At 44.7% G+C, this 15,470-nt stretch overlaps 1 protein-coding gene across 1 annotated transcript in view; it reads left to right on the top strand.

Moving 5' to 3' along the window:
- The window catches only part of WAPL (WAPL cohesin release factor), a 3,318,690-nt gene that overhangs the window by 780,382 nt on the left and 2,522,838 nt on the right, over positions 1 to 15,470 (top strand). The gene's annotated exons all lie outside the window — the stretch shown is intronic.

Raw genomic sequence — 15,470 nt, 5'->3', positions numbered from 1 at the left:
CACTGTTGCAGTCCAGGATGTTCGTGTTACACTGCTGCAGTCATTACACTTGGGTTATCCTGCCATCAGGTGGTCCCGCAGTCGGCCAGAGTTCCAAAGTCTTGGTCCGGCGTTGGTTGCTGTCACCTCCTCCCTGACGTCAGTGTGACAGGGGTATATAAGATGCAGCCGACGCCATTTTCTTCAGTCTTTCTTGCCGCACCGTGCCCGAAGCAGAAGCAGTTCGCAAGTGCTGGTCTGCCGACTCCTGAGATTTTCATTCCGAATCCAGAACCGAAGTCTTCTAAAAAAGCTAAGTACCCCGTTGGGGAAACCTTTTCTTGCCTCAGACCGATGTCAGTAAAAGTTAATAACTGTATTTCTTGTGGGAAGCAAATACCTCATAAGGATTTCCACTCCTATTGTATTCCATGCCGTCACTCGTTGTCGGTTTTGTGCTAGGTTTAACAAGCGCACTATTAAATGTCTGTTTGATTTTGCCCGACATTATTTTGGCAGAAAATTCAATTACGCCATGCCGTTGGAAATTCCAATGACCGCAATGCATAAAAAGCACAAGGACAAGAACATGCATCCGAGGCCCAAAACTGATGACGAGGCCTCTTCTAGTCCGGCTTTCACAGAACCACAGACCGCCGCCGGCTCCCACGTGGAGTTGGCTGGGCCTTCGGACGCACTAGGTCTTCAGCTTTCCGATCCTAATCCTACAGAGGGAACCGAAGTAGCTGAGCAATCCACACCTGCAGAGGGTGTTTTCAGACCTACCCAGTTAACCATTAAACCCTCTGGTAAGTCTAAGCCCCCTTTAAAAGCAAATAAACAGACACAACTCTCTCCAGCTCAGGCTTCCATGCCTAAGAAACAAGTGCTAAAAATGGACGAGGACCTGATCAGGGGTGTCCCATCCCCCTCCTGATAAAAGGCCCAGACAGGATGCAGACTATGAATCTTCTGACCAGGTGTTCATTTCCTCAGACTCTTCCTCGGACCTATGATATTCTTTACCCCCTTATGAGGATTCTGATGCTGAGGAATCAATTCCATCAGTCTCTCCGCCTGAGGATTACTCCTTTGGGGAGACCTTACATACCATGAGGGAACATTTCCATTGGGAAGGCAGGATTACTCAGAATCCAAGAAAAGGCTCAGAGATTTCCTTTTATTACCGCAACACAGACCCTTTGCTATCCCGCCAGTTTTAGATATTGTGGATGATGTGTACACTGAATCCAGTTTAAACCCTGACTCCTTACCCCCTGCCCCAGTTAAACCTGATAGATATTACAGAGTCCCTGACTCTCAAAAATTTCTGTACAAAAGCCCTGTTGCTGACCTGAAACTATTTCTCAGGACCCAAAGGGATTAAGGCCTCATCAGCAAAAAACCCAGTCCATTCTGACAGACTCCAGAGCATTAGACAGATGGGGAAAGAAGGTATATACGTCTGCAACTTTAGCAACGAGAGCCTTGATTTGCCAGTTTTATATGCTAAAATATCAGCAGTTTTTGATGTCAGTTGAAACAAAAGATGCTTCCAGATACAGATCCTCCTAACCTAAAAGAAATGCAGGATTTATTGCATGCAGCTGAACAAGTGGGAAAACATACTTTGCAATGTGGGTTTGATTCCCTAGAGGCCTACTGTAGAGCAGCAGTTACAGGCTCTGTCATTAGAAGGCATGCTTGGTTAAAAGAACATACGTTGCCAGATCATGTTAAGGTCAAATTACTGGATGCACCTTTGTAGCGGGATGTGCTGTTTGGAGTTGAGGCAGAGGAGGTATTAAAGAAGATGGAGGATAAGGCAAAATCTATGCAAATGGTGAAAGATTTCTTACAGGTTCAGCCTCCTCGTTTTAGCAGAAATTGGCCAACAAAGAAATGGTCCTTTCCAGTCACAGATAGACCTCAAAGGGGCAGATACAGACGTCCAAGAGGTAGAAGTCAGACACAAGGCCCTTACAGGCCTCGACAGTGGGGTACACCAGGCCAGAAAGAAGGGGAAGACAGGCCTCAACCTTATAAAAAATGGCCTCAATGACTTTCCACTGCAGCTGCCAAACAGCCCTCTCTTGGCAGCCCCCTTAGGAGGAAAACTGGCGCTTTTCTATCACAACTGGCATTGCATCACCATAGACAAATGGGTTCTTAACATTGTATCTCAAGGTTACAGGTTCCATTTTCACACCCTGCCAAGGCTAAAAGGAATGCCAAATCTGCCACCAAATCAATGGGCAGAGGCTCCAAAACAAATTACAGCAGTCATGAACATGAGAGCTATTCAAAAGGTACCACCATAGGAACAAGGACAAGGATTTTACTCAAGACTCTTTCTGGTTCCCAGAAAGGACAAAGCCTGGAGACCCATTCTGGACCTTTCATCACTAAACACTTAACTGGATGTTCTGAAATTCAAGTTGTTGACACTACAACAGCTTCTTCCCATGCTGGGCAAGAAAGCTTGGCTTGTGACTTTGGACCTCAGAGGCATACCTTGCATGTCCCTATCAGACAAAACTGCAGAAGATACCTCCGATTTCTAGCTGGTTTAATGCACTATCAATTCTCTCCACTGCCCTTTGGCTTATCTACTGCTCCAAGTGTCTTCACAAAGTGCCTGGCACCAGTAATTGCATTTAGCAGGCATAAAGGAATTCAAATTTATCCTTACCTGGACGACTGCCTGATTCAAGCAGAGAGCAAGGACATTCTACTAAAGCATCTGGCATATACAAAAAAAGTTGCCTGGGGTACACAGTAAACGAAAAGAAATCAAAACTAGTGCCCTCACAACAGATAATATTCCTGGGTACCAGCTTGAACACAACGGCCCAGATGGCTTATCTCACGCCAGACAAGCAAGGACAACTGACTCAATAGTTTCAATTAATGGCAACAAAGACCCAACTCCCTGCAAGGAAAATTCTGCAGGCCTTGGACTACATGGCATCTTGCATACTAGTAATTCCATATGCCAGACTGCATATGAGGAAACTACAATGGTACCTAAAGAGGGTATGGTCTCAACACTGTCAAAGTTTGGAAACAGTTATACCACTAATTCCTTGCCTACAACAGGAGTTTCGATGGTGGGTACAAGCTTGTCACATCAACAAGGGACAGCCTTTCACTCAACCCACAGCCAGGCAGACACTAACAACGGATGCATCGGATTACGCCTGGGGAGCACACATGGCAGGAAAATATATCCAGGGCGAGTGGCCCACAGAGCAACATCTCCACATAAATCAAAAAGAGATGCTAGCTGTAGAAAAATGCTATCATAGCTTTCAAGGACCTACTGCATCCAGGACAATTGCTACTAAAGACAGACAACACCACAGTTATGTGGTACATAAACAAGCAAGGGGGCAAACACTCCTACTCCCTGTGCAGACAAGCCATGACCTTGTGGAACACAGCTCTAAACTACCAAGTTCATCTGCAAGCACAATTCCTGCCAGGAGAGAAAAACACACTGGCAGACTATCTAAGCAGAAACATTATGGACCCACACGAATGAGAACTGAACCCACAAATATTCAGAATGATAACACAAAGATGGTGGAGCCCGGGCATAGATCTGTTTGCTTCCCCAAAGAACTGCCAATTACAGAAATTCTGCACAAGGAGCTACCATCCACAAGCATGGAAAGTGGATGCCCTCTCATTCAGCTGGAAAAAAATACAAGTATAGGCTTTCCCTCCTTTACCTCTCTTTCCAAAGGTACTCATAAAAGCCAGGCAGGAAGAGCCAACAATGATCCTGATTGCACCAGACTGGCCACGCCAGCACTGGTACCCAATCATAAAGAATTTAGCACAAGAACCACCCTAGATTTTGCCTCAAATCCCACACTTGCTGACACAGCACAACAATCAGATACTTCACAGCCAACTTAAGACCTTAAATCTAGCTGCATGGAAAATTCCGTAGTCAAGCAAGCAATGCCTCTCTCCAAAGCTGTTATGGATGTCATTCTGGAGGCCAGAAGGCATAGCACCAGGAAAGCATACTCTGATAAATTGAAGAGATTCTGTGCCTGGAACCAAGCGCACAGCCTTGCCCCTCTTGTCCCAAACATTCCTCACATACTTCAATACTTAACTGAGATGCTGGACAATGGCTTCTCCTTTTCATCCATCAAGATCCACGCCTCCGCTATCTCTGCTCATTACAACATGGATCCACCATTTTTTTCTAATCCTTTGCTCAAACAGTACCTCAGAGGGGCTAAAAACATAAGACACCCCGTAGAGCACCAACACCAACTTGGGACCTCAACTTTGTTTTCGAAAAATTAACTTTACCTCCTTTTGAGCCAGCTAACACAGCAGAATTGAAATACATCTCTTGGAAAACTGCTCTGCTACTGGCAGTAGCATCAGCACGAAGAGTTTCAGAATTACAGGCACTAATGGCAGTGGAACCTTTCCTCATCTTCCACCAGGACAGGGTGTCTTTAAGAACTAACCCTACGTTTATGCCAAAGGTGATATCAAGTGTGGCTCTAAACCAAACTATTCACTTGCCAACTTTTTACCCAAAGCCACAGAACAAAGGGGAAAGACTACTACATTCATTGGACATTCACAGACAGTTGCTCTTCTACTTGGACAAAACCAAACCTTTCAGAAAATCTGAGCAATATTTTTAGCATACGCTGCAGGAGCACAGGGAAAAGCCATGTCAAAGCAGACCATTTCAAAATGGATAGGACACTATATGTTTCTGCTATACCCACCATGGGAAACCTGTACCTAGCAGCATTAGATCTCACTCCAGGGCAACAGCCACTTCAACTGTCTACCTCAGAGGAGTACCTACCAAGGATATTTTGGAAGCAGCAACATGAGTTCTGTGCATACCTTCACCAAGCATTACCATTTGCCCTTGTACTCCAAATCCAGAGCTGGCTTTGCCACTGCTGCACTGCAGGGCCTTATAGCCACCCCTAATGCCTTATTGATCAAGCTTCCCTACCTCAGCTTTGGGATTCCACCCAAGTGTAATGACTGCAGCATTGTAACTCGATGAACATAGTACAGTTTTGTACCTACCATAAATGTCGATGTTCGAGTGTAAACATTGCTGCAGTCCAGGTTACCCTCCCTCCTTCCCCTCTTACTTTCTGGTATTTACCTAGGGCATCTACCCTTTATTACCTATGGGGAGTATTTGCTGGTATCTAAAAATGGTTGTTTGCTTTTCTTCTGTATTTTTTACTAGCAATTTGAATTGCCTACCTATTTGGGGGCACCTGACATCTGGGGCAAGAAAAACTGAAGAAAATGGCGTCCGCTGCATCTTGTATACCCCTGTCGCACTGACGTCAGGGAGGAGGCGACAGCAACATACGCTGGACCAAGACTTTGGAACTCTGGTCGACTGCGGGACAGCGTGACGGCAGGTTAACCCAAGTCTAATGACTGCAGCAGTGTTTACACTCTAACATCTACATTTATGGTAGGTACAAAACTGTACTTTACCCACCGCCCCCCTTCTCTTTGCTGGGACTTATCTACACTTCTCTATCCTATACAACCTTTTTGGTGTATTTGCTTGTAGATGTAGGAAATGTTATTTTTCTGCTGCATTTCTTATTGCTTTATTTTTCAGCCTACCTATTTGGGGCACCTGACATCTGAGGCAAGAAAAACTGAAGAAAATGGCATCGTCTGCATCTTTTATATACCCCTGGAGCACTGACGTCAGGGAAGAGGCGACAGCAACCGACGCCGGACCTAGACTTTGAAATTCTGGCCGACTGCTGGTGGCCTGCCGGTGGATAACCCAACAGTAATGACTGCAACAGTGAATACACTCCAACATCTTCATTTATTGTAGGTACACAACTGTATTTTTCAGTCATTACATTTGGGTTATCCTGCTGGCAGGTTGCCCTCAGCCGGCCTGAATTCCAAAGTCTTAGTCCCGCGTCGCTGCTCTCCCTTCCCTGACGTCAGGTCATCAGGGGTATAAAAGAAGCAGCTGACGCCATTTTCTTCAGACTTTCTTGCTGCGTGGTGCCCGAAGCAGCAGTTCGCAAGTGCCGGTCGACCAACTCCTGAGATTTTTGTGTTTGAGTTTCAGATCCGAAGTCTTCAATAAAGCTAAGTACCCTGTTGGGGAACCTTTTTTTTTTTCCTTGCTCCAGACCGATGTGAGAAAAAGTTGTTAATTGTATTTCTTGTGGAAAGCAAATACCTCATAAGGATTTTCATTCTTACTGTATTCCTTGCCTAGGCCCTGATCACAATGTTACTGGTTGTCGGTTTTGTGCTAGATTTAACCAGCGCACTGTTAAGCATCGGTATGATTTTGCTTTAAACTTTTTTGGACGCTGGTTTAATTATCCTGAAATGTCGTCGGATAGCCATCCGACTACCGGAGTTTCGAAAAGACGCAAAGAAAAGGATAGAGAAAAACAACCGAGGCCCAAAACCGACGACGAAGCCACTCCTAAGCCAGTCACCGGTTCGTTGGTTCTCAGTGAGGCAATTTCACAGCCCCTGACGCCTGCTACTTTAGAGTTGCAGGCTGCTACCGACTCCCACATGGAATCGGACATGCCGCTGGATACTCAAGGTATTGGAGCCTCGGACGCTAATCCCTCAGATGGGTCCGGAGCCGCTGAGCAGGTACCGGCTTCTGAGGGTGTATTCAGACCTAAACGTCTTTACATTAAAACGACTTCAGCTTCAAAGGCAAAGACTAAAGCACCTTCTAAGGCAAGGAAACAAACTCGAGCCACGTGGACAGGCCTCTATGCCCAAAAAACAGATGCTCAAAATGGCCGAAGACTTGATTACTGTGATCAGGGGCTCCCATCCCTCTCCTGATAAGAGACCTAGGCAAGACACTGACTATGAATCTTCAGATCAGGTTTTTATTTCTTCTGATCAGGAATATTCTCTTCCACCCTATGAGGATTCTGATGCTGAAAAATCTATATCTTCAGCATTTCCTCCTGAGGACTATTCCTTTGGGGAAACCTTGCATACCATGAGGGAGCATTTCCACTGAGAGCGCCAAGATTTTTCAGAATCTAAAAAGAGGCTCAGGGATTTTATTTTACTACCTCAGCACAGGCCTCTAGCCATTCCTCCTGTGTTAGACATTGTAGATGTATTTTCGGAGTCTAGCCTGACCCCCCCCCCCCCCCGACTCCTTACCCTCAGCTCCTTTTAAGCCTAACAGATATTACAGGGTTCCTGACTATCACAAATTTCTTTTTAGAAACCCTGCTGCTGACGCAGAAACTATTTCACAGGGTCCAAAGGGAGTTGAGGCTTCTACTGCAAAAAACCCAAGCCCCTCTGACAGAGATTCAAGGGCACTGTATAGATGGGGAAAAAAGGTTTACACATCTGCAACTTTGGCTATAAGGGCCTTAAACTGTCAATTTCATATGCTTAAATATCAGCAATATATGGGATTGCTTAAACAGAAAATGTTGGTAAATTCTGAATGTGCAGAGAACAAGGAAATGCAGGATTTATTGTATACAGCAGAACAATTTGGAAAACATACTATGCAATGTGGTTTTGATTCTTTGGAGGCCTCCTGCAGGGCCGCAGTTACGGGTTCTGTAATTAGGAGGCATGCTTGGCTAAAGGAACAAAATCTGCCTGATCATGTTAAAGTAAAATTACTAGGTGCACCTTTACAGCATGATACTTTGTTTGGTGTTGAGGCAGAAGAGGTGTTTAAGAAAATGGTGTACAAAGCTAAATCTATGCAAACTGTCAGATTTTTTTACAAGTACAGCCACCTAGGTTTAGTAGACACTGGCCTACAAAGACTTGGTCCTTTCCTGTGTCAGACAGACCTCAATGGGGCAGATCCAGATGCCCTAGAGGCAGATCCCAGGCGCAAGGTTTTTTATAGGCCTAAGCAATTGGGGGCTTCTACCTCCAAAGCTGGAGAAGATGGATCACAAACGTACAGAAAAAAGTCCCAATGACTTCCCTCTGCCTGCACCATGCACTTATCTTCTGGCACACCCTTGAGGGGAAATTAGCACTTTTTGCTCAAAATTGGAACATCGTAACCTAGGACAAGTGGGTTCTAAATAGTGTTACAAGGCTGCAAGTTCAATTTCCATACTCTGCCAAAGGCAAACGGCTGGCCAGATCTGCCAGAAAATCAATGGGCAGAGGCACAAGTCTCATCCCTCATGGACATGAGGGCCATTCAACAAGTACCAGAGCAATAGCAGGGACAAGGATTTTACTCAAGACTGTTCTTGGTACCCAGAAAGGACAAGGCCTGGAGGCCAATACTGGACCTATCTATTTTGAACACTTTCCTGGATATTCCGAAATTCAAAATGTTGACTTTGCAGCAGCTTCTGCCCATGCTGGGCAAGAATGCTTGGCTTGTGACTTTAGACCTTAGAGAGCATACCTGCATGTTCCAATCAGACAATCATCTAGAAGATACCTAAGATTCAAGGCTGGTTCATTGCATTACCAATTCTCTGCACTGCCCTTTGGCTTATCTACTGCGCCCAGAGTCTTTACAAAGTGCCTGGCACCAGTAATTGCATTCTGCAGACAAAGAGGAATACAGATATATACTTACTTGGACGACTGTCTCATTCAAGCAGAGAACAAGGACATTCTTCTTCAACATCTGGTGTTTGTGAAAAGACTTCTAACATGCCTAGGGTACACAGTCAACAAAAAGAAATCAAAACTAGTACCCTCACAAGAGATAATATTCCTGGGTGCAAGCTTGAATACAACTGCCCAGATGGCTTATCTCACGCCAGACAAAGGCAACTGACTACCTATTTAAAAATGTTGGCAACAAAGGCCCAGTTATCAGCAAGAAAAATTCTGCAGGCTTTGGGCTTCATGGCCTCTTGCATCCTACTGATTCCATATGCAAAACTGCGTATGAGGAAACATCTATGCTACCTAAAAAGTGCTTGGACTCAACATTGCCACAGCCTGGAAACTGTCATTACTCTCATTCCCTGCCTGCAACAGGCGTTTCGATGGTGGGCAAAGGCTTGTCACCAGAACAAGGGACATTACCTCCAGCCAGGCAGACACTAACAACGGATGCATCAGACTATGCCTGGGGAACCCACTTAGCAGGAAGATGCATTCAGGGTACATGGTCCTCAAACCAAATGCATCTACATGTCAATCAAAAAGAGATGTTAGCTGTTCAAAATGCACTGACAGCCTTCAAGGACCTACTTCAACCAGAACTACTACTGATAAAGACAGACAACACCACGGTCATGTGGTTCATAAACAAGCAGGGGGGCACACATTCCTACCCCCTTTGCAGACTAGCCATGACCTTGTGGGACACAGCTTTGACTTACCAAGCACATCTGCAGGCACATTTCCTGCCAGGAAAGGAAAATACTCTGGCAGACGAAGTAAGCAGAAACCTCCTGGATCCCCACGAGTGGAAGCTGGATCCACAAGTCTTCACCATGATAAAAAGAAATGGGGATGCCCAGATATAGATCTATTTGCCTCCCCTCTCAATTACCAACTAAAAAGATTCTGCACAAGGACTTATCACAGACAAGCATGGAAAGTGGACGCCCTATCAGTATATGCCTTTCCTCCACTACCTCTCCTCCCCAAGGTGCTCCTAAGGATCAGACAGGAGAAGCCAAAGATGATACTGATTGCCCCAGACTTGGCCACACCAGTACTGGTATCCAGTACTAAGGAAGTTTTCTCTCTACCCAGCTTGGACCTTACCTCAAATACCTTGACTACTGTCCCAGCAAAACAATCAAATCATACATAGCCAACTCAGGATATTAAACTTGGCGGATAATGCAGTTATATAAAAAAACACCACTCAGTAAAGCTGTGATTGGACGTCATTCTGGAAGCCAGAAGGTCTAGTACTAGAAAGTCTTAAGCTGGAAAATGGAAGAAATTCTGTGCCTGGAACCAGGCACAAGGAACTGATACAGTGGTACCAAATATTCCTCAGATTTTTCAATACTTGACTGAGATGCTGGACAAAGGCCTATCTTTTTCATCAATTAAAATTCATGCCTGTGCCATTTCGGCTCATTACAATACAGAGCCACCACTTTTTTTCTCACCCTTTATTAAGGCAGTACCTCAGAGGAGCCAAAAATTTAAGGCCCCCAAGGAGACTACCAATACCTGCATGGGACCTCAACTATGTCTTGGAAAAACTCACACTGCCTCCTTTTGAGCCAGCTGCTACTGCTGATATGAAGTTTTTATCTTGGAAAACAGCTCTGCTCTTAGCAATTACTTCTGCAAGACGAGCTTCAGAGTTACAGGCGCTCATGGCTGTGGAACCTTTCATCATTTTTCATCCAGACATGGTCTCCCTGAGGACAAACCCAACATTTATGCCTAAAGTAGTGTGCAGTGTGGCTCTTAACCAAGCCATCCATCTGCCAACCCTTTACCCAAATCCACAGAACAAGGGGGAGAAACTTCTGCATTCTTTGGACGTACACAGACAGCTTAGATTCTACTTGGAAAGAACCTAGGCTTTCAGTAAGACAGAGCAATTACTAGTGGCATATGCTGCAGGATCACAAGGGAAGCCTATCTCAAAGCAGACTATTTCTAAGTGGTTAGGCCACTGCATTCTTTTCTGATACTTACACCATGGCAAGCCATTGCCTAAGGGCATTAGGCCTCATTCCACCAGAGCTGCAGCCACCTCAGCAGCCTTTCTCAGGGGAGTACCAACCAGAGACATTTTAGATGCGGCTACTTGGAGTTCAGTGCACACCTTCACAAAACATTATCTGCCACTCTACTCTAAATCTAGGGCAGGATTTGCCACTGCAGTCCTGCAGGGCCTCATAGCCACTCCTACTGCTGTCTAGTTCCAGCCTCCCAACCATAGCTTTGGGACTCTACCCAAATGTAATGACTGCAACAGTGAAACACGAAGAACATTTTACAGTTGTGTACACTTACCATAAATGTAGATGTTTGAGTGTATTCACTGTTGCAGTCCAGGTTACCCACCCGCCTTCCCCCTTTTTTTTCCCTTTTGGATCTTATCTTTCCTTCTCTGATTTATACTACCTATGTGGTGTATTTGCTTATAGATGAAGGTAAAATTTATATTGGTTTATTTCTGAATATATATATAAAATTTGGCTACACTTTTTGGGGGCACCTGACTTCTGGGGCAAGAAAAACTGAAGAAAATGGCGTTGGCTGCTTCTTTTATACCCCTGACTAGCTGCAGTCAGGGAAGGGGCGACAGCAGCCGACGCAGGACCCAAGACTTTGGAATTCAGGCTGGCTGAGGGCAACCTGCCAGCAGGATAACACAAATGTAATGACTGCAACAGTGAATACACTCTGACATCTACATTTATGGTAAGTGTACACAACTGTAATTTCTGTCTTACTTGTGAGAGTTACTTCATATTGGTTAGGCTTATTTTTCAGTGAAAGTTCACTTGAGCCATTTCTGCCTGTCTGCCATTGTCTTCATCTTTTACTTCAGAATTGGAAGCAAAGCTTTTTCTTAACGGCATCCCTCATATTAAGCCTCCTAGGAAACCAGTTCCACTTCCCTGGGATTTGAGTTATGTCTTGGAGAAGCTCAATTTAGTCCATTTTCGACCTGCAGTTTCAGCTTTCTTTAAGTTTTGTCTTGGGAAAGCAGCTGTTTTGCTAGCTTTAACCTCTGCTAGGAGGGTTTCTGAGACTCTAGCTTTGATAGTTTCTCCACCTTTACTTGTTTTTCATAAGGATAAGGGCCTCTTTACTTACTAATCCATCCCTGATGCCCTAGGTGGTGAATGAGTTGTCTCTTAATCAGTCTGTTCAATTGGCCACTTTCTTCCTTTCTCTTCAGTCCTCCAATGAGAAGATTTTACACACCTTAGATGTGCATAGACAACTCAGATTTTATTTGGGTAAGACTAAATTTGTCAAAGACTGATCAGCTATTTGTTTATTTTCATCTCAGGGCTCTGAGTTTACCTGTTTCTAAACCGACATTTTTTTCTTAAATTTCTAAGGTAATTTTATGTTCTTATGAGTTTCATGGTAAGACTTCTTGCTCCTGTTCTGTGGCTTCCTCCTGTGCATTCTTTAAAGGCTTTATACTAACTCCGTTTTAGAGGCTGCTGCTTTGTCTTATGTTCATACTTTCACCAAACGTTACAAGTTGGGTAACATTTGTAGATCTCGGCCATGGTTTTGCTAGAGGTATTCTCTATGGCTTTGTAGAAAGCTCTTCTGATGTTCTTCATGTTTCACTGTTGCAGTCATTATATTTGGATAATCTGCTGGCAGGTTGCCGTCAGATGGCCTGATTAACAAAGTCTTGGGTCGTGCGTCGGTTGCTGTCCCTTCTTCCATGACATCAGGTAGTCAGGGGTATAAAACATGCAGCCGACACCATTACATCAGTCTTTCTTGCCGCGCGGTGCCTGAGGCAGAAGTAGTTCGCAAGTGCCGGTCGGCCGACACCTGAAATTTTCATTTTAGAGTTTCAGAACTGAAGTCTTCAACTAAATGCTAAGTACCCCGTTGGGGAAACTTTTTCTTGCTTCTTACCGATGTCAGTAAAAGTTAATAATTGCATTATGTTGTGGGAAGCAATACCTCATAAGGATTTTCGTTTGTACTGTATTCCTTGCCTAGGCCCTGATCATAACGTACCTTGTCGGTTTTGTGCTAGATTTAATCAACGCAGTATTAAACGTCGGTACATTTTTGCTTGTTAATATTTTGGCTCACGATTTAACTATCCAGAAATGACGTCTGTTAGCAATCAGACTACCGGAATACCTAAAAAAAATGCAAAGAAAAAGGGTGTCGAGGTCCAGAACTGACTACTACTACGCTTCTCCTAAGCCAGGTACTCAGTGAGGTGCTTTCGCAGCCCCTGATTCCAGCTATTTTTGATTCACAGGCCCCTACTGAGACCCATTTGGAGTCCAGTATGCCATGAGATGCTTTAAGTACTGAACCAGAGGATGTCTTTACCTTAGATGGGTCCGGAGCCGCTGTACAGTCACTGGCTTCTGAGGGTGGTTTCAGGCCTAAAGATGTGTATATTAAACCGGCGCCATCTTCAAAACTAAAGCCTTCTATGTCTAAAAAACTGACGCTTGGGCCACGTGAGCAGGCCCCTATGCCTAAAAAGCAAATGATCAAAATGTCTGAAGACTTAATTACCTTGATCTCAGGGGTAGCCAACCCCCTCCTGCTAAGAGGCCTAGGCAAGACATTGATTATGAATCTTCTGATCAAGATTCTATTTCTTCTGATTCTTCTTCTGAACAGGATTTGTCTATACCTACTTATGAGGACTCTGACGCAGAAGGTTCTATTCCTTGTGCTTCTACCCCTGAGGATTTCTTTACGTTCCTTAAGGGAACATTTTCACTGGGAAAGTCAGGCTCTTTCTGAATCTAAAAAGGGGCTTAGGGATTTTCTTCTAAATCAGCATAGGCTTTTGGCTATACCTCCTGTTCTAGACATTGTTGTTTTTTCAGAATCTAGTATAACTCCTGATTCTCTGCCTCCAGCTCCTGGTAAGCCAGACAGATACTACAGGGTTCCGAACTCCCACAAATTCCTTTTCAAAAATCCTACTTCTGATCCTGAAACCATTTCTCAGGGTCCCAAGGGCATTAAGGCCTCTACTGCTAAAAATCCTATCCCTTCTGATAAAGATTTCAGCTCGCTGGATAGATGGGGTAAGAAGGTTTACACGTCTGCAACCTTGGCAATCAGGGCTTTAAACTGGCAATTTCATATGCTTAAATATCAACACCATATCATGTGACTACTTAAACCGAAAATTATGTTAATCTCAAACTGTGTGGAAAGTAAAGATTTGCAGGATTTATTACATGCAGCTGAACAAGTTGGAAAACATACTTTGCAGTGTGGTTTTGATTCCTTGGAGGCCTCTTGCAGGGCTGCTGGAACTAGATCTGTGCTAAAAGCATGCTTGGCTCAGAGCAAACTCTGCCTGACCATGTTAAAGCAAAATTGTTGGATGTTCCTTTACAACAGGACCATCTCTTTGATAATAAGGCTGAAGAAGCGTCAAAAAAGATGGAAGATTAAAGCTAAGTCTATGCAAACTGTGAAAGATTTCTTACAAGTGCAACCTCCAAGATTTAGTAGGCACTGGCCTGTTAAGAACTTGTCCTTTCCAGTCCCTTCGAGAGCCGCTCAAGTCAAATCCAGGTATTCCAAAGGCTCCAGGCTTCAGTCACAAGGAACTTTTAGAACAAAACAATGGGGTGCCTCCACCTCCAAATCTGGAAGTAGCAAGGCACCTCCCTACAGTAAACAGTCTCAATGACTTTCCTCTGCCATCATCAAGCACTTATCTTTTGGCAGCCCCTTTGGGGGAAAAACTGGCACTTCATGCACGAAATTGGCATCTAATTACCCAGGATAAGTGGGTTTTAAATATAGTATTCCAGAGATACAGATTTCATTTCCCCACGTTGCCAATACCAAACGGATGTCCAGATCTGCCCCCAAATCAGTGGGCAGAGGCCCAGAAACATGTTCTGTCCCTCATGAATATGGGGGCTATTCAACCAGTACCAGAAGAGGAAACGGGACACTGTTTCTGTTAGACTTTTCTTGGTGCCCAGAAAAAACAAATCATGGCGTCCAATTCTGGACTTATCCACTCTAAACACATTTCTGGACATTCCAAAATTCAAGATGCTGACTCCAACAGTTACTACCTATGCTAGGCAAAGATGCCTGGTTGGTAACTCTAGACTTAAGAGGCTTACCTGCATATCCCAATCAGGGAATCTTGCAGAAGATACCTCCGCTTCAAAGCAGGCTACTTGCTTTACCAGATGTCCTTCAAGGATGCATCTGCAGTCATAACAAATGGGTTGTCCTGTCGTCAGGCAGCCCTTCGGTCGGCCGGATTCCAAAGTCTGGGTCCGGCTTCGGCTGATGTCGCACTTCACCCGACGTCATCTCTGCTGGTCTTCGGGTATAAAGGCATCAGCCGACGCCATTTTCCTCAGTCTTTCTTGCCGCGTGGCGCCCGAAGAAGAAGCTGTTCGCAAGTGCTGGTCGGTCAGATCCAGAGATTACTACTACCGAATACTACTTCGAAGACTTCTAAAAGCTAAGTACCCCGTTGGGGACTCTTTCTTGCCTCAGCCGATGTCAGAAAAAGTAAATAACTGTTTAACTTGTGGGAAACAAATACCTCATAAAGATTTCCACTCTTACTGCCTACCTTGTTTAGGCCCAGACCACGACGTAGCAGCCTGTTTAGCCTGTGCTTCCTTCAACCGACGAACGCTTAGGCGTCGGTCGGAGTTTGCTGAACAGTTTTTCGGCTCCGATTTTGCGTACATTATGCCGTCGGATCCTCCGACTACCCAAATTGTTAAAAAACTCAAAGAAAAAGACCGACACTCGCAGTCCGGTTTCGGCGAAACCACGGTTAAGCAAGCATGAGTGTCTCGGTTACG

The sequence above is a fragment of the Protopterus annectens genome, chromosome 14.part0, assembly GCF_019279795.1.
Source record: "Protopterus annectens isolate FY-2018-M chromosome 14.part0, PAN1.0, whole genome shotgun sequence".
In the NCBI taxonomy this organism is placed as follows: Eukaryota; Metazoa; Chordata; order Ceratodontiformes; family Protopteridae; genus Protopterus; species Protopterus annectens.
The sequence above is the reverse complement of the archived record's forward strand: the minus strand, read 5'-3'. Positions and strand labels throughout refer to the sequence as shown.